At 32.4% G+C, this 21,490-nt stretch overlaps 1 protein-coding gene across 1 annotated transcript in view; it reads right to left on the bottom strand.

The window, feature by feature from the left end:
- The window catches only part of LOC110994932 (toll-like receptor 6), a 50,359-nt gene that overhangs the window by 8,684 nt on the left and 20,185 nt on the right, over nucleotides 1–21,490 (bottom strand). The window contains exon 2 of the mRNA XM_022261865.2: nucleotides 7,412–7,488. The gene's annotated coding sequence lies outside the window, so the exon portion shown is untranslated. The remainder of the gene's footprint in view (nucleotides 1–7,411; nucleotides 7,489–21,490) is intronic.

Genomic DNA, 21,490 nt, shown 5'->3' with positions numbered 1-21,490 from the left:
AATAACCATTGGCGAAAAACGCATCGAACAATGCGCTTTTTGCACTGTCGTTCGCAGATACGTGAAAGGTGTGGCTTCTGGATATGGCGAACAATTGAAAGTACTGAATGGTGGATGGAATTCGTTTCAAATTTGAGTTTTAGCACCATTGTCTTTGATTTGTCAAAAAGATAAACGTATCCATCATGAACCAGCACAATCCACGTCTGTGGTATAATTGCATTAGTTACAATACATATATGTCTCGATGGAATAGCATGGAAATTAATTTGAAGTGAATTCTCTATTTGTCCCATTTGCGAGGCCGAGTATCGCGAGGTATTTATTAATCAGTGTTCTGCAAATGGTCTGCGCCTCTCAAAGGCAATGCCGAGCTGATTAATTCGATTTGCCCTTTGATTGCGTTGCTACAAGACCAAAACCATTTCCCGCATCGTAACGAATCTGTTGATTTAAAAACTATTTTTTTTGGGATTTTAGATTTATGCCAAACACTATCTTAGAGAAACTCCGTAATCAAAGATTCAGTAGAACCCGCACTTATGTATTAAAAGTGGACGGATTTATTCTTGAAATAAATAGAAATGTATTCCTGAAATAATTCGTCAATATTAATTTTTATTTTATTATATTAAGTGATTTTCATCAAGCAACTTTATGTAAATAATTACTGTATTCATTTCATTAATATTTTCACCAATGTTCGACTCTTGAGTGTTAACGTAACATTCTTTTGTTTTTGAACTTCCACCCGACTCGACTATACTAGAATCGTTTACAACTTCGTGAATGGAGTAACATTGAATTCCTTATTCGAATTACTAGTATGTCCATTGATGTTAGTAATATAACGCGTAACAAATAGAAAAAAAACTAACGAGCGTTAGGATGTCTAGCGGGACACATCCTGTACAAGTAAAAAGATTTGTACCGCAAGCTAGTTCTGTTATCAGTCTTCTGAGGTCAGTACCCTGATCACAGATAATATGATTTATTGCGGACATCTGTATTCTACATTTGATTATGTAATGTTATTGATACCATATATTGTCCACAATTAATTATATTTCTTATAATAGTTTATTAGTTTCATACAGCGTGAAGCTTTAGAAAACAGACAAAAACAGAAATCAGAAACTCGACCAAGAAGGTTTTAGCGCTACTGTTTTTTTCACTTAGAATTTAAATCAACATTTCAATTATAAAACTGACTAATATTTTATACCATAAGAACGAAACTTATAAGGATGTATTACTAAGAAGTACTTGTTCTATAACATTTGATTCATTCATTGACTTAACAGACGTGCGATTATGACGTTACTAGAGTTACCATAGACGGTATTAGTAGGTTCTGTATACAAAAGTCTAGCCGTCTTAAGATTAAAAGCTTTGTAATGTTAAAGTTTTTGAATGGCTTTTTCCTTCCTTGGGCTAGATTAATTGCTTACAGGGAAGTACGTACAGTATGATCTTACAATACGCCATATATATATATATCAAAAGTATCACATTCACTTTGTTATCGTTAAAAAAAAGTACTATTAAATTTTATCGTTTAAATAATTATTTTACAAATATCATTTACGGCAACGATCTGCCCCATATATTTTAAAGTTACTAACATTCAAAACAAATTAGAATTCCTTTTAGACTGCCAAATAATTTCAATACAAACTTCATTAAAAGTTAAAACTTTTCAAGTATGTTTAACAGTATTATACAAAGACGTGAGAACCTGTTTGACAAGTTTCAGTAGCTTCAAGAGTTTCCTTCGCTTTATAAGTTCCTAGACAACAGATTTCTACAACAAGATTCATTAAAATACCTAAGTGCAACTTTGCTAATGCAATTTTTTATTTCAACTTGCAGGAATCCAACACTTCCTCTTTAATTAAGAACATTAATCACTACGTAATGAAATATTTTAGTTAAATAGTTTTAATAGAAGATAGAAGTCTTTGAACTTAGTTAGTTTTCTGTGTACATTCACAGTTAGAATCAACAAAAACAGCTGTGTGTGTTAGTTAAGCTTGCAATTATCAAAACATATTATACCTTCAAGTTATACACTAATTGATTGTTCTATGTGCGCATTTTCAACTAGTGTTTTCGTTTATAGGATTACCATATCAGCAATAAGGGTATTCAATATAGTCCTAATACGTTTTTTAATTCCATCATATTTAGCGCTAAATGAATGAAAATAAATAGATGAATTCAATGTCAGACCCCAACTTTAGACTTGACTCTGAATCCTTTAGAAATTTAAACCAACAGAATATGTCATCCGTCAACTCGCACTTGGCATATACCCTTCATTAAAGGACTATCCGTAAGATCATTATAGGCTCTTGGGGTCGTAAAAAGCCTATAAAATAATGAAATATGATAATAATATATTTGTGATATCTTTCATCGAAATATCAATATTTATGTATCGCTACTTCTATTAATACTAATGAGGAAATAAAAAATATGTAATCGAAACTTTCTCAAGTGGATCTCTCCAACGGGTGTTTATGGACCCACGGTCGCAACCGCACGTTATCCGATGATCTATGTGGTGAAGGAAGAATATCGATTTCATATTTATAACATTATAAGGTCGACATTCGCATGGCATGTACATATCAATCGCCATCTAAGTCAAATCAATATTGATAAATGGATCATGAAACATATTAATTTTATTTTACCATCCAATCGTTACATTTAGATGAAGTACCTATAGGTTATCGACCTTTACAGGCTTTTAAATGCAGACTTTTTATGAGGAAATTACATAAATTACATTTAAGTTAATTTTGTAAAACTTGCATCTGACGTACTTTATAGACGAATTTCTGGTTTACTGTGTATCGACTTATAACATTGTATTATTTTACAGTTCTCTTCTATAATAACATTATATAAATTAATTTCTTTTTAAATATTATCGTACTTATGACACATGTTTTTATTAATAAATAAACTCAACACAACATTTATCTAAAACATAATTAAAGAAACCAAAAAATCTATAAAAGTTTAGGATCACAGTGGTGACCGAGATCTAACCACTAAGTGTTCCGTTCGTATCAAATGTAGTTCCAAACTCAACGTTCCCACCGTTTCGCTCTATTGACCGTGGATATAACATTTCTAGCTTCCATAATTATTTTTCTCGTGAACCAATACAACAATTATAGCATTCGTCACGATCTTACAATGATTTGAAACTATTTATTGACGTAAAAAATTTGGGAACAATAATTAATAGTGTTCTATAGAGTAGTATAGAAAGCGAAACATAATTTAAGGTTTGAAAATGACGACGTCATTTGAGTGAATGATATTTAAATATAAGTGTTCTTCTTATAACGATTGATATACATATATATAATGAGAGTATAGACATTTCAGCGATCAATTGTTTTAACAAAGCAAGACATGATATTTTTTTGTGCATATGACTACGAAGTCTGTGTTAAGTAAATAATTTCGGTTCAAAGCATCATAGCACGTATTGGGTGGAAGTCATATGAACAAAGCGGCATTTTAGTATTTAAAGAAGTGATCAAACTACGAGCACCGATATTTGAGAAATCCACCTTCAAAGGATTTATAAATAAACATCAAACCTTTAAGAACTAAACTTGCGTAAACTTACAGTCTCTAAAGTTTCCTCCTCCTGTAAACTATATAACTGCCAGAGACGTAACAATGAAACTATATCCACAAGGTACAAATAGTCCCCATTCGAATTCACGTCAAGTCGGCGTATTTGTAATTCAACAAGGAGTCCCCGCGCGTATTGTTTTACCTACTACCGCTAAAGGGGAAGCTCATTGTTCATAAAACATTTATTAGTCGCGAATCGGTAATGAGTCGCCTACGGCTTTCAAATAAGGCAAGTAGGGCGTTGCGGCCTGTCCTTGACTTGTGAACAATATTGGGGAAATGTAATTGTACCACAGTGACGTTTCAAGTCTGATCTTCATTAATCAATTTTGAATTCCTTTAGTTTTCGTATAGACACGGTTTTGTGTTTGAATACAATATGTATTTGTTGATATATAGACCCAACTAAATACTAATACTGTTTCTGAAACCCGCAAATTGTATGCAATTTTGATAATACGGATATATAGTTAAAATAAAAATAATTCAATAAAGCTTTTTATAAATTCGACGAATACTTAAATGAATGATTTGCTCCAGTTCAAACAATTTGTATGACTCAAAGCTTTGCAATTAAAAAAAATTGCGGAAAGTTTCTTGACAGTTCTTCTTGCCCGCTCTACGCCCCTGACTTGCGAACTGGTAGTAAATTTAAATTAACAATTAATTTAATTTTAATAATACTTGTTTACCTATATGAATAAAGATATTTTGAGTTTGAGTTTGAATTTGATAATAAGCGCTTGAAGTAGAGTTTTTAAGATTGGCTAAGCGACAAATTTAATTTTTTATTCAAGATTGAACGCTTGTAATCTTTTTGGTGTAATGTTAGTTACTCGATAGTTCGGAGTATGTAAAAAAAATATATTGTCACTAACGATCCTGTTATAAAATAAACAAAACACAGATAAACTTTATAACAATTGAAAACACCGCAATGAGAAATATATCAGACTGAATTGAAACTCATGAATATAGATAATCAAACTTTGTCTTTTTCATTCAAAACTGTATACATAAAATATGATAGAATTATTCATGAACGCATAAATAAGTCTTAAAAGTTAAAAACGATTGAAACAGGTGCAACAAATCGTAAATATAACCATTTGTACCACTACGACGAATAGAGGGAATTGGGACAAAGTTTTCGGAGTGCTTTTTAAGTTTATTAATTTTAAATAAGATCTTTATATCATCAAGCTCTATTAAAGCCGAGTCATTCATACGATTTACGGTTCCCTACGGCACAAAAACAGCCTTTGAATCGAATTATTACTTTTAGTTTGTGATTATCTGTAATAAGTAAGTCTCTATATTAATTTAGATTGGAACAATGTAATCGAGTAACCGTAACGAAAACCGATAGATACATAGGTGAAGCAATTTCGAGGCAACTCTAATTTCGTAAAGCTAGTAAACCGCTGTCGAGATGACGAACTGCCTCTGGAAGCGAGGAGACTCTTCATTAAGGGGTGCGGCTAGGCCCGCGGGGGGCGATGGCTTTATGGGACAATTTGCATTTACACGAACCCAAGCACAGATTACGCCAGCACTTATCCGCCTGTGGAAATGAGGCCCACCTCCGCTACAGGCTTCGTCCAAACAAGCCTTTGTTTATGTTGCGTTGAACTTTTTACCGTCATTTGTTTTGACGGCACGCTCCTTAAACACGCCGGCTTTTAGCTTTATTGTTCGATTCACGCTCAGGTTTTTTTTTGCGATCCCATTTTCTGATTACCAGACCTTATAAATATGAAAGGCGAGGCTTAGACTCCAGACGAGTCACGATTTAAGGCGTACGTCTAAATAGCCGGGTGCGAATTGTTGACTGTGTATTACGTTTTAACAAAGAGCGTTCAGTGGAGGCGCTTCGAATGTTGTCACAAGACTAAACCGATAAACAAAGGGATACAAAAGCACTGAGCACATACCTCCGGAGAACTATTCACAAATCCCCTGACCCAATTTTGGGTAACCACCTTTGGATCGCTCCGACAAAAGCACATCTATGTAGGAACATCATTCTGTGCGACCATCTAACATCAATTTAGAGCCCGCATGGCCTATCGATAGCAACCACAGGATTACGAAGCAAATTTCGGGAACTACAGTTTAAACATTTTAATTATATTAAAACAAGAAATACTCTACAAAGTTGCTTTCAGCTTTTTGTATTCATTAAACATAAAATAGTTAGGTACTATCATTTGAATTCGACCAAAATAATAATGAACCGAGGACGGATATATCACTATACCGAAACAAACATTTCGAATAGGTTTGACGATAAATAAATACTGTAAGCTCCATTCATCGGCGTAAATTCAACAGTACCTCTGTCATGTGAATAAAATATATAACTGAATTAACAATGTGTTTTCATAGAATCGCCGGCTGTCTGCTGCATATACCGTATCCAAATATTAAGTTAGCTTAACGTATAAATATTCATTGGAGCTCAGTTTCAAGCTATTTGCCACAGTGTCGCTGGTACGTACCTACAATACCCTTAATCAGTGAAATTGCTAAGTAACCGAGCTGAACCAAACTTTGTATGATAATGAAATAGCGAAACGTTAGTCTCAAATTCAATGTTTTACGATTGGCTTTATATTTATTAAAACAATATGTAATCGAATTACAAATTTGCCTTTGCTAATTAATACTTATTTTTAATTCCCACAGATTAACAATTCTGCTGTTATACAATCCTCTTTATGCATTCCGATATTTTTTATGTTTCTTATGAGATCTTAAAGTTCACAGGTATAATAAGTCTTTCGCAACGCTATTTTTCAGAAATAATTGCCGCGATGCCATACTGTTTTTGACTATAAATTTTCCGTAATTAAAAGTTTCCTTTCTAGTCATGTATGTGAATGGAAATTTCAAATTTGGAAAAAATAAATAAATTTGGAATTTATCAGTGTTCGCTGTGTCCGCTGTCACTCGCGGTCATTTGAACGCAACGAGCCGTGAGATTGACATATTAAAACTCATAGTAGAAAGAAGCACATTCTAAATTCTGATATGACAAATTATCGCTCGTGTATTATGTCAATAAGTTTATTAATATTACTGTTATATTTGTAGAAATCTGCATTATTATGTCTGAAATATGACTGTGGGTCAATAATATAGCAACTAATACATTTTTCTTTATCATATCTGAATTAGACGTGTGATTATTAGCTATTAGTAATAAATAACCGCTATAAATGTGCAAATTTTTATAAACTTAAATATTTCATTCAAATATCACAATTTCACAATAAATACATCCACGGTCAAATTCCAATAAATATTTTTTATACCCGAGCAAATATTACTTGGTCAAAAGGTCGTATGAAAACGCGATGTTTTGCAATAAAAATACGAAACCGGAAACGCAGTTGGAAAACAGTTTTTCAATCTCGGTAGAAATGGTGAAACATTTACAATACTTACAGCTTAGTGCCACACAAATGGTGCCCAGGTGTTGTTTTATTGAAAAAAAGATACAAATCACCCCTTTCTTCAGAAATTGTGACAAATTAAAGCTATAAAATTTAGAAAAACTACGGAAGGAAAACATAACTGTTTACGTTAATACTACACAACAGACACAGATACAAAATTTTTTTATTTAAATTTTTTATATTAAAATTACTTTTATTTCATCACACCTTTCCACATTTTATTTTATTATATATTATAATTAAATTTCATCATCTTATTGAAGAGCTAATATTATGGAAATATTTACCTGAGTTAGGCAGTTGCTTGATGTTATAAAGATGAGTCAGTTAAAGTCATGAGCTGGACTTGAAGACTGCGTACAATCTGTAACAAGAAAAAACAAATTATATACAATCTATTCCTTAAAAAATACAATAAATCAGTGGCGCTACAACCTCTTTAGGCCTTAGATTTCTGAATCTGTTTCATGATCATTTTTCAATCTAATATGCAAGTAGGTGCCTGACACAAGCCGTCGACTTTTTGGGTCTATGACAAGTCGGTTTCCTCACGAATTTTTCCTTCACCGTTCGAGCAAATGTTAAATGTGCACATATAAAGAAACTCCACTGGTGCACAGCAGAGGATCAAACCTACGACCTCAGGTATGAGAGTCTCAAGCTGAAGCCACTAGGCCAACACTGCACTACATCTATTCCTAGCTGAACATTTAAGGTGTTCTTTATAGCAATAAGGTGCAATTTAAACTCCAAATACATTAAATTCACGAGCAGATAATAAAATAATACGGTCTTATTAGTTATATTTACTGTCTTTTAAGACCACTATTACATCCATTATAATTTGTGGATAAAGGATATTCATGTTTAAGATCCTATAAAACAGACCTTCATAAATGAAAGTTTATAGACTCTCGTAATTCATGATCTTTGACTACTAACTACGTATTTGCTTGGTGAACATTAAGAGTAGCGTTAAAGTTAACGACTAAAACCCATTTCAAGAAAGTATTTAACACAAACAACACAGGTTATCATAAAGTTTATAACTTCTGAGCCTCCCATTTGCCCCCTGTTCTATAAAAAAAAACCTCTCATCCTGGATTTCTATCCTTACTTCTGACTATCTTAAAGCAACAACAAATGCTTTTTATAATTACAATATGATGTGAGTTAAAACCGTAACTAGTGTTTGAGTATACTCTTTTTTTATTTTTTTTTAGAACAGGGGGCAAAAACGGGCAGGAGGCTCACCTGACGTTAAGTGATACCGCCCATCCATACTCTCGATGCCAGAGGGCTCGCGAGTGCGTTGCCGGCCTTTTATGAATTTGTTCGCTCTTAACAATCTAGTAAAAAAATTGCATAACAAAATGTTACTAGAATGTTTTGATTTTTTTGAAAAAAAAAACTATATTTTAAAATGTGGTTCAACAGACTCTTAATCATTACACTATTATAAGCTGACTGATGTGTTCAATTTGTCAAGCAAGAATGTAACTCAGTCACCGCGGTGATCGTCGCGGACTCAAGGCTACTTAAGGGACATCTCTTCCAAAATGAATCAATAATGTGTATACAGGTCTTGAAAAACAAATGCGCTTTAAAAGTCGTCTTGGTGATGGCACTACCGTTCTCTAATCAAGCGGAAATGTTTGCTCGGCCGGACAGGCCTACGAGAGGACCGGGCGGGTCGCTTATTCACCTGAACGCCACACACCTGATGGAATTCAATTCACATGCGCCCAATATCAAACGAAAATCTCAGTTCCAACCTCCAATATTCAAATAAACTTGAGGAAAACCTGTTCCAATTTCACCGACAGTGAAGGTACAAAGTAAATTACGTGCATTCCATCTAATCTTAGAGAATTAATGTTAGTCCAACACAGGTTATTCGTGCCTATTACGATTTCTCTTGTAAATTACGATGGACGGATAGGGAGTGAATACGCGAGAATTCTTTTGTTTTCATCATGGGCGAACGCAACTCGTTATGTGTAAACCTTTTGACATTTCGCTAAAGGGTTCATTTCGGCTGATTAATGCTGTAATTCCTTCGGTTGTACGTACAAAAAAAGACAGTGGAAGCATTTATCCGTTGACGGCTCGTGAGCGGGAGAAAAATGAGGGGAATTTATCTAAAGCATGTATCGCGGCGAGCGGCTGACGGGTGTCTATTTTAATGCAGGCTATTTTACTTGGAATTAAAAATTCATGGCGAAATGTCGCTTTAGATTTATTGTTATCCTACCAAAGGACGAATTGATAAGACTAGACCAACTAATATAGTATACGACATTGACTACTGGCTCCGTGGATGTTTGATTAAAGGTTCAGGACAATACAGAAGGCAGATTACTTGAAAATATTAACACTAAAATGCAAACCATAACTGTACCAATCTGTAAGATAAATATTGTAAAATAAATAAATCACCGAAACGAAAACATGCAATCAAAATCACACTAACTCTGTGAATTCTCAATTCTATCCAACTCACTCGAACAATTTCTGTGTTAATATCTAGTATCACAATTAATGCTGAAGTTTTCAGAGCAAAGATAAACAGGAGCACCTGGCTACAAAGGCGTGCTTTAGACTCCAGTTAACAATCTAACTCATTAGCACTGAGTATTCCTTTGCTCAGAAACGAAAAAATCGCGTAGATTAATTCGACTTTACTGCTATAATTTTTTCACCGCGTTAACGAGCTCTAGGAACACACGTAACAAAGTTGCGATTCAGACTTGGGCTTTTGCGCCGCCCTGCTTAATTTTCCTTTCAAACTCTTTAAATTTTCCAACGCGTTTAAGATTCGCTTTGCTGTAAGAAATTACGTAGTAGAGTAATTCAGCTATTGCCAGGATCTGCGCCGTATTAAAGTTTAGTTATTGCTTTTAAATTTTAATGTACCCTTTTCAGAGATAAATTCATGAATCTGCAGCGTATTTCGAAAAGTTACTTGAAGGAAATTAATGCAAGATCAAATTCTATACGAAATATTCATAATTTTTAAAAATTTACGCGAGAACGATAGAATTTTTAGCGCCAACGTTTTGGTCTGATATTGGTAAATAAAGAGGAAATATGAGTTAATTTATAGTTGCTATTTGCGCTGTTATTTTAATGCATTAGTTACGGGCAGAGTTAAAGTTCATTTTTATCGAAAACCCACTCTAATACAATTTTAATATATTTTGTAATAAATTAATGGGGCTTCAATTTCATATTATCTACAGATTTGTCCAGGCTTATCTCGGTAATATAAATATGTAGACTTGTGAAGCGTGGGTAGATTGTTTATTTAGGTACCGGTGGAGCATTTGTAGGAAACTGGTCTCTGGTTGTCATTTAATGTAACGCTGCCTACGATTTATAGAAAGGCTGTATTCAGAAAGATTAGATATGGTATTTCGAAAGATATTCTCTTGTGCTGAACGATACAGTAGTCTAGTATTGTTCGCTTAGTTTATTTGTTTAAACATTAAAAATGAAAAAGATTAAATAAAATTGAGTGAATATTTCACTTATGTTTATATATATATATGTATATATATATATATGTAAAGGAAACCGATGAAAAAGTGAACCAAAATAAAATACGAATAATTTACTTACATATTTAAATTATCAAAAAAGATACTAGTGTGAACTAAACTTGATAACTTCATTAAATCCATTAAACCAGTCCTATAAACACATTCCACTTCAAAATAACGAATAAACACGCAAGAGCACATCAAGAATGATTCAAGACGTCAAAACATCAGATTTCATTCCGAGAATACAAAATTCAACGCTCCAAGAAAGGGCGACGTCCAACTTAATAACCACTCATGAATCCCAAACTTATAATTAATGCTTGTGTGATTTAATTTAAACTGCCTTAAGACCTCCGCAGTTAAAATTGTCTTTTCATTGAATAAAACATTATACATTTCCTTGTTAACATTTATATTTTTTTTAATATACATAAATTACTCTTCTATATCTAAACTACTTAATCTATTTCAATCAAATTTGCACACCATGTGCAGTTTGATCAAACTTAAAAGATAGAATAGCTTACACATATATAATTCTATTATGTCACTGAAACTGTCCTCTTAAACGGCTGATGGATTTTAATGATTTTTTGTAGGGGTTTAGGCGGCGTCTTGGAGGGCTTAGATTAACAAATCATTCCGGTAGATGGCGATGCAGTCAGTACTTTAATACTTTGTTTAATATCCTAATCGCAACGATGTCCGTCAGGTCCGCTGCTATACTATAGTTTAATTGTTGTCTACTGACTACTGATACCACGTAATTTCAAGATTGTAACGCGATATTAAAATATATATTGCAAGGTTTGTTAGATTTTAATAATTATTGAAATCGCGGCGTTTTGCACAGTTCACTGAATTTTATTACACATAAAATCTAAACTGATAAAATACATCACGTATTCAGTTTTAGTTCTATTATCTATGAAGGCTTTAAGAAACCCTGCTGCGATCTTGTCAAACCCCACATTATTGTGACGCAGGTGCGTGTCAGTAATTAAATAAACATTTAATTACAACCTAATATATGTAGAAGCATGTACGACGTCTTCAAACAAGAGATAGTCACGATGGAGCTGAGAGTAAATAGCGTCTAATCTCGTATTTGGATTACAGTTTACACTATGCTAACACTAATTGAAGATTATAAAATATATATAGTATTAATTATTATTAATAATATTAGTAGTAAACGCGTATTAGGTAATATTTAAGATACAAATTATTTATTTATCCAAATATTTAATTTATGTATTTATCTATCGTAACCTATACGATTGCTATTATAATATTGTAAATATTCTTATATTTAATTTTGTTTGTAAACTTGTTTTAATTGTAACATAATTTGTATATTCTTTCTTAATTATAACGAATTATTATATATTTCTTATATAGTGAAATGATTATATAAAAACATAAACTTTTTCTTACGTACTATACCGAAACAAAATTCGTATTTTTTTTATATTTATATTTATTTTACCCATGTATAATTTATTACGAGTAGAAGTAAATTATTTAACAAACTAAAATATGGTTATTAATAAAGCTGTTTTTGAAAAGTACATTGTCAATATATAATAAAATAATTTGCAAAAAATAATTACGAATGATACCTATAGACCAGTGTCGATAATTTTTGAAACCAAAAAAAATTACAGTAGGATGAAACCCATTAGAAATGCAGGGGAATATGATCAAAATGAAAGGAAAAATAAATTACGGTCGATCCGAGTTCGGGAAGTGGGAGGGGGGTGACTTTTAAGGGGGAAAAATTGTTTATCTTGATTTCCGGCGAAACTACCAGTCCTATGGAAAAAAGTTAAATGGCAAAGTTGTAGGTCATAAAAAGATCTACAACTTTGGTATTTACAATTTTTTCACATAACCTCAAAATTTAGGTGAAAAATTCAAAAAACCAAGTTTTTGGTTTTTTATTTATATCTTTTTTAAAAAGTTTTTTTTTTCTACGAAATTTGGTGAAAACTTACCTTATTATGTCCCAAATATACTGTAATTTATTTGATTAAAAATATTTATTTTTTCGCCTCATTTTAACTTAATATCAAAAAAGCACCCTAATTTTCAATCGAAAATTCTGACGTCAAAATTTCAGCTTTTTTCAAAAAGTTTGGGGGCTTTTTGTTCGTTGAAATATCTACTTTCTGATGGTGTAAAAAAAAATATACATTACTATAGGAAATATTATTAGAAAATGCAAAAAATTGAAAAAACCTCAAATTCGAAAATTTTCTTTTAATTATGTACAATTTTGAGGTATTTATTAAAATTTACACTTTAATTACTCAAAAAACGTAAGATTTCATGCTACATTGATAAACGAAAAAATTGCAAATTAAAATATACTTCTATAATTAACAAACAAATAAGTTAATAAAGTTAATATTTAATAAGACATCTACAATATTTTGAAAAAGTCGTAGAATCTTCTGTAAATAATATTTGTAGATGCCTATTTATTGCTGTTTTAAGATAATTTATATACCTGAGTGACCTTCGGTGAATTTTAGCCCAGTGTAAGTTATTTCATTGTATATATATTTCATAGTAGTGGGGATGGACCTAGGAGGGTCTGGGCCTTACTGCTACCTGCTATTTCGTAGCAGCTGTAAAAACCGTTAGCCAGTATTCGAGATACAGAGTAGTGTACAACATCGTTTTTAAAAATACACCTGCAGGCTGAGTTACTCTAAGTGATTTGTGAGAAATTTACTTTATTCAAAGAAAAATTCAAAATTCACCGAAGGTCACTCAGGTATATAAATTATCTTAAAACAGCAATAAATAGGCATCTACAAATATTATTTACAGAAGATTCTACAACTTTTTCAAAATATTGTAGATGTCTTATTAAATATTAACTTCATTAACTTATTTGTTTGTTAATTATAGAAGTATATTTTAATTTGCAATTTTTTCGTTTATCAATGAAGCATGAAATCTTACGTTTTTTGAGTAATTAAAGTGTAAATTTTAATAAATACCTCAAAATTGTACATAATTAAAAGAAAATTTTCGAATTTGAGGTTTTTTCATTTTTTTGCATTTTCTAATAATATTTCCTATAGTAATGTATATTTTTTTTACACCATCAGAAAGTAGATATTTCAACGAACAAAAAGCCCCCAAACTTTTTGAAAAAAGCTGAAATTTTGACGTCAGAATTTTCGATTGAAAATAAGGGTGCTTTTTTGATATTAAGTTAAAATGAGGCGAAAAAATAAATATTTTTAATCAAATAAATTACAGTATATTTGGGACATAATAAGGTAAGTTTTCACCAAATTTCGTAGAAAAAAAAAACTTTTTTAAAAAGATATAAATAAAAAACCAAAAACTTGGTTTTTTGAATTTTTCACCTAAATTTTGAGGTTATGTGAAAAAATTGTAAATACCAAAGTTGTAGATCTTTTTATGACCTACAACTTTGCCATTTAACTTTTTTCCATAGGACTGGTAGTTTTGCCGGAAATCAAGATAAACAATTTTTCCCCCTTAAAAGTCACCCCCCTCCCACTTCCCGAACTCGGATCGACCGTAATTTATTTTTCCTTTCATTTTGATCATATTCCCCTGCATTTCTAATGGGTTTCATCCTACTGTAATTTTTTTTCGTTTTTTACTATTTTTGAAGGCTTCGGCACTGGTCTACTAGACTTATTTTCTTGCATGGACATTGCGGTTGGCTGTTATATTGTAATGTTGTGTAGACAAGTGATATAACGGCGACCCCACCTTGCGCTTCTCACGCGATAGGGGTGCCTTACTGTACTGACGTATACAAAAGTACTATTTGGTATAATTATTTCTCGTTATAATGAGAAATAAGTGTGTGATAGATGATGTGTAGATAGATTTTCGATTGGATAAAACAAGAGACGGTAGATAAATTCTGAATTCACTTAGATCATAATGCGTATTGGTAATATGACATTTAGTCCGTCCATAATACACCCATCTATTGTATATTTATGAAAGGATTATTTTATCGCTTCTTTCATACGATACCTTTTGCTATTATCACATATAATATTATTTACATCACTTGGTACTGAAATAAATAAATGAAACAAATTTTCTGTTTGGCTGTACTAAGGCAGACGAAAGCTGGCGGTTAGTTCCTGAATTATAATTAATCATACTCTGACGTATGTCTACTTTGAATATAAAAAAATGCAAATACATTTAATTTTAGCTAGACGAGGGGAATTGGCGCCCTCTCTAATTAATTAGATACCACCTGCTATAAAACACGCTGCGTGAACTTCGCCGGTTAAAAAAATTGTTAATTACGCGCCACGAATTTGGTGAAACCGCGTTTTTATTTTTTTATGTTTTAATTAACAGACTGGCATGAAGGTAAATACAAAAAACTGACGTATGAGTTATGACGTTTATTACGCTCTTTAAGTGACCATAGAAAAATATATTTTACATATTACCTACGCACACAATTGTAAACCCGAAACATAAACTTATATTCTTCATAGAGTTCGATGCATTTGTCAAAGGTATATTTATTAAGGGTAGCGTATATTGCTTATTTTTTTCCCGTTTCAATAAATCGCTTTTTTTTGTAGTATTCACTTTAATTTCGTGCGGTTTATAACGCTCGGCAATATTATATAATATATACGTATAATATCCTGTTATAGTAATTTGAACTTATTTTTTCCACATTAGCTACAGAAATAATGACATTCAAATATATTGAGTGTTTAACTTAAAACGGTTTAACCACAAGCCTCTGAGAATAATGCTATAAAGACGCTCTTGAATATTAATTTCACCTTACCGTCAAAGACAATTTAATAAACGTCACGTAAATGAGCAATAATCCGGCGCAGTCATTGCCCGGATCATAACCAAAAATCTTCGGTAAGTCGAAGAGGAGTCACGGCGGGTGAAAAACGACCTCCATTAAGGAAGTGAATACATTTAAAATAATCGGCTTAGCCGTCCGACGTTGACGTATATTCGTACTTATCTCACGGAGATACCGACAGAGATATCCAGAACTAATCCCTTCCACAAACATCTGAAAAAGACTCGCCTTGTTTGGACGAGCCAAGTAGAGAACGGGCTTCGACCACTACTTCGATTTGAACAAAGGTACCTAATAATTTATGCTCTTAATCTGACGCGTCTCGCTCGATGTTTTATACGTTTTGCATCACTTCTTTGTTGAATTCAGTTATTAACTCAACATTACACTTTGTAATGTCGAGTAAATAACTTTTATTATATTCTGTTCTTTCTCAGCCCGCAATATTTATATAGTGGTAGATTAGTTGGAGGATACCAAGAATCCTTAGCTATTTAGATTTCTGAAAAGGATAAATGGAGTTAACATCTGTCTGGGCTTACGTGGATCGTACGTGCTTACATCAGTTTTGAGTATTGTATTTGAAAAACTTTTGCAATAATAAATTAACAAAGAACCAACAGAATTAGATTTTACGATTCATTTAATGTTTCTCAAGTAGCACATCAGGAAATGGCCATTATTTTTAAGAACTTCCTTTGACGACAAACGCCTTGTTTACTTTGACAAAGACGTAACTTTTAATGGAGTTACAATTACAGTTCCGAAGGTTGAGGGTTCTTTAATCAATGAACTTTTGATTTTCAATTTTCAATTTTTAAAAAGTAAAAACTAACTAAACAAAAGAAATCGTTTCGGAAATATTAAAGTACAGTAAAGTAAAAAGTTTGAAACGAGTCGATTCAAACTGAAAGCTGAACGTAGTTGACATAAACGTTTAAAACAAAACTTGGCAACACTGAATACAGGTTGAAAACAAAACCATCCAATCACATCTGTTACAAAACCGATATTACTGGGATTGCTCAGCGACAAAAGTTCCCACATAAAACAGGAAGCACCGTGCCATGTCTCATACAAAGTAGCAGCTTTGCAAATGCTTTTAAATATACTTTGAGCCAAGAACTCTTCACCCCTTACTTCACTGTAATGATTCCAAGAATAATTACGACATATTTTCATTGAAATTGCGGTTTCTTTTCTTGCTTTATATTTGTTTTGTCAACCTAAAGAGCCACTTAACTGCCCTATTATATACTTATTCAGACATATAAATAATAGAGATGTCAGATTCTTAAGAGTATAAAATGCAGTGGCAAATGCTTGTTATGAAGAACGACTCGTTATTGAAAGCCTATGACATAAAATGGCGGACGAGAAATTCCGTGTTTAATCAAACTATCGATTGAACTAAACCGTAGATTCCAATTAGCCCTTACTACCGTAGAATAAACAATGCACAAGGTTTTCTCTATTAGTATTCTATCGACGCTAAAGATTATTGAGGCTAATATAAATCGATAATATCGACTATATTTGGTGTAAGTAATAAGTGGTATAATAATAATAACGGTAAATTTAAATTTGTAATAAAGGGATTTCAAGCCCTATTAACTCATAAATTGTACCTATATATAAAGCTTACAACCAGTTTCTATGATAAGAGTTTCATCTATGACGTATCTATTTAATTTGTTTTATCAGTTTTGTTACTATTGTGGGGGTATTGACACTGAAGATAACGTATAATAATGTAATATATAATATAGTAAATAGTTCTTCATAGAATGTTATTTTTGACTCCTAAGATTTATAGATATACATATTTGACGAAATTGTATTTTTAATTTAATTAATAGTTTTTCAAACACAGAGAAAGTAAGATTTTTTTCCTCTCTGCAACAAATCTCTGCAATTTTTTTGTGTGCCAAACTAAAACTCTCGATCTGCACTGTTTTGCGGTTTTAAATGATACTTAACAAATGTAATAAATTATTTTATTTTCATTATTCTAATGCAATTATTCACTTAACAAGTAACATGGTACTAACTCGTTAAGATTATTTATTTTTGTTCACTCAACACTCCGGTCCAGCCCACGCCAAATGCGGACGATTCGTCCTCATCAATTTGAAACACTAATATTATAAAGTGACTACATTTAGTTGACTTATAATAATATTCTTGAGGTGGCTTCGGGTGACACTTAAAATTCAAGTTTTATGAAGGGCTTTTGAATTGACATTCCTATAGTTTCTATATGTATACCGTTGTGAATTATATGAAGAAATAATTTTCATATATAAGATTTGATTTGTAACGTCAAGTAATTATTTATTATTAAATGTTATACTAACAGTTTACTAAATATAAAAATAACTTATTTTAACAGGAAAGAATTCTCTGTTTTTACTTTAAATGTATTACCGATTTAAAATATAAACACATATCTATTTACTAGATGTGAACTATCTAAAAAGACATATATTTTGTAAACTGTCCTTTTAATTCTTTTAAAAATAAGCCGAATTTGGATATTGGTAGACCAAATAAAACAACATAAAATTCCCGTCTCAAAATAGCCAAATTAAAAATATCCGAAGAAGTATCAATAAACTTAAATAGCTTCACCACGGCGACTAACAGCCACTACATCTTGATAGACTATTAGTTTTAAAACATTAAAGACGAATGCTTAACGATCGGATAAATGCGTCGGTGATAGAGAAAATTGAAGGTATGAATTGATGGCAGAGTAAAGGAAATTATAGAGCTTTTGAAAAAAATATTTTAGGCGTTCTTCGTACAAACGTATATATAATAAGTATGTTGAACATCAAGGCAGAGTGCCAGGTAGAAGGAGAAACTTATGATTGATGAGATGAGATGAACAATGGTTTGGTTAAAGAACCAAGTCATTTTTTATAAGCGCGGTATCCAAAATTAAACTAGCCATGATGATCGCCAACCTGCGAAAGGAGATGGCACTATAAGAAGTATGTTGAAAATCAAGGTTATTTACGATGGTGAATTTTCCTAAGCCCTGTTGACGAAGTATTTATACTTTTATACCACATTTCACATAGCACATTTAGCAACGAATTTTTCCAAAATCTCATATAATTTAGTTATAAATTGACATATATTTTAGCTGCAGTCGTTTTATTCCCAGTCTTCATTTCCGTGGCGCTCATGGTCACGTGCAACCAGTCGACGTTCAGAAACCCTCTTCCGCACCGTCAACTCTGACGAATTAATTTATTAACGCTTCAAACAGCTGCTCTACACAAATCAAAGAATCTATCGCCCTCCCAGCACTCTCCTTTACGTCCATTTTATGAGCCTCCATATTCAACTCCACTCACTAAACGTGATTGAACCAAAGCGAAATACGTAATGACTTATGTGGCTTTCTGTCACGTATTCTTTAAAAATACATACACTTTTGTGATTTGTTACCTTACGTTATTCTGAAACACAATAATTCTACTCATAATTTTTGTAGTATCACAAATTATAATTTACTCTCCCTGTTAGAAAAATTTGTATTATTATATATTATTCAGTATATATTTAAAGGTATTTGTTATGGTGAGAAATAAATGTCAGGTGTTACACGTCGTGTTTCAGCACGCAACCCACCATGTCATCGTACAATGTTTGAAGCTAAAACGAGTGGTTATAAATTATTTACAATTCAGCGCGAATGCGGGGTATTTGTCACCCCGGGCCAAGGTATTAAGATATTGCTACGTATTCCTAAGGGCCTCATTACGAGTCGGGGTGGGCACGCGATACCTCTAATATTTCATCCTTAACCTTCACGAACTAGGAAAATAGCTCTTATAATTCTAAAATAACGTAGCACGAAGTATTACGAAATTGAAGTAAAAAATATATTCGCCCGTACTTTTAATCTCTCAAAATCTCGGAGCTTTCGTGGGAAAAAGCAAAGAATTAAAGCGCTAAAAATCGTATGTTTCATTAAAATAATTGGCGTCGGACTGTGAAAGATTTTATAGTACTAAAATTGTGGACTAGGTTAGTTTATTTTTGGTACACACATCTAAGGTTGATTGCAATGAAATATCAATGAAACCAATTTTATAGTCATACTCTTTTAAACTCAACTCAATACCATTCGTGTAAAAAAACTTGATTATATAGCTTTTTGTAAATTATGAAGACACAGATTAATTAATAAAAAACTTCCATCACAAGTTGATTAACTGTGCGTCTATTTAAATGCATTAAACACAGCTTATAAAGTCATTAATCATGTGCTATAAAATGTAAAGTCATTACAAAGTTTAAAAAAAATGTCACTCCATCTGCCATCGCTATCACTTTGGCGCCCGCAGCCCCTACCGCTCAATTTACTCACACAATGAACAATATAATAAAGTCATCATACCGCTGGCTGGTTATCATTTTCATTATACGAGAATTAAAGAAATGCTACTCGATGTTATCTGAAGCGTAAGTCGCGTGAGGAAACTGAGATGAACGTTATTAAAAAAGCACATGTGCCCCGAGATGCGTATCGCAACGTTCGTTAATTACTTTTGACACGCAGCATATGATTCAATTATCATATGATTTATAAGGAGCTTTGAGCTGAGAGATGTGGGGGTAGAATCGTTTATTTCAGCGCTAGATTGTTACAACGTATCGCGTTTCTGGCAGATGGCAAGCAGTTCTCACAGTAGCTGATCACGCTACTCTGTGTGGTCATTGTCACATGTTTCAAAATTGTTAATCATGCATAAAATCATATCCATTTTCACACAATCTCGGGCAACAGATTGCTCTTTAGGATAGATAACTTTAACACTATTATAAACGTATAAATTATACTATCGCGTGCCAGATCTTAGAATTCGGGCGTTATTCTCACACAAAAAGCACCTTAATTGCTTAACTAATCCGTTTCCTGACCACATTAGCTGGTTCTTAATTGCTGTATACACAAAAGATCGCTGTATATCTACATAGATTCAGAACTATAAATTATTACTAATTACAACTAAAACTTAACGATACGATCACCTGAATTCTTTGTATTATGAAGCCGCAGAAGTGTTGCATACAAAAAAAAAAACGTCTTTACCATAAATAGTAAATCTTCCGTGACGTGTAATGGTCTTACGAGATTATTTATCGGCATAGTTCGTTTCGAATGAACCGTTTAATAAATATTATCACACTTTAAGTAGTCAACAAACGTGAGAAGATAGCTGTTGACCCGATTCGTGATATTTGTCTCGTTTTTGGGATTAAAATTGATCGCTGCCGAACAGCGATGTCTTCTGTTTGTCGAACATGCCTTTCGTAAATAAGGCAGCTGGTTTATGAATCTTTTGCTTTGTTAGATTTAACGTCTTAGAATAATTAGTATGGATTGAAATAGCTCGAGAGCACTCCAACGACAAAGGGGCTTTCTGAGATCGCACTGTAAAAAGGATCTCCATTTATTTTTGAAGAGATTTCAATGACACCACTTATGCCTGCATTTGGCAGCAGGTTTTTTTAACACATCCGGTTTAATTTAAACACGATGAATAGTGAAAAGTGGTTTTGAATTCAGAACGTCTAATCGTACCTATTAAGGTTTAAGAGTATAATTAGTAATGTTGCTGAAAAGTAAAGTTAGTATCGTAATCAGAAATTTAAAAACAGAATTAAATATAAATGGTAGCGGCTTAACAATGGAGTAACAAAGTCATTTAGTGGGGCAATCTTGGCGGGGTTCCCACATTCGCCACATGGCTTGCATTAAAACATCTCCGATACAACGTATTCAATAAATCCGGATTACTTGTCACTGATATATTTACTCATGGAAAAATAGAATCTCTTAAAATAATTTCAAAATAGTTTTTAAACAGTCCCTCGGAAGGTTCAATGTTCAGTGATTTTAAGATTAATGTTAAATTCTTTTAAGTAGAGGAAATGCGTGTTGTTGCAGC

Source organism: Pieris rapae, chromosome 1 (genome assembly GCF_905147795.1).
Source record: "Pieris rapae chromosome 1, ilPieRapa1.1, whole genome shotgun sequence".
Lineage (NCBI taxonomy): Eukaryota > Metazoa > Arthropoda > Insecta > Lepidoptera > Pieridae > Pieris > Pieris rapae.
The sequence above is the reverse complement of the archived record's forward strand: the minus strand, read 5'-3'. Positions and strand labels throughout refer to the sequence as shown.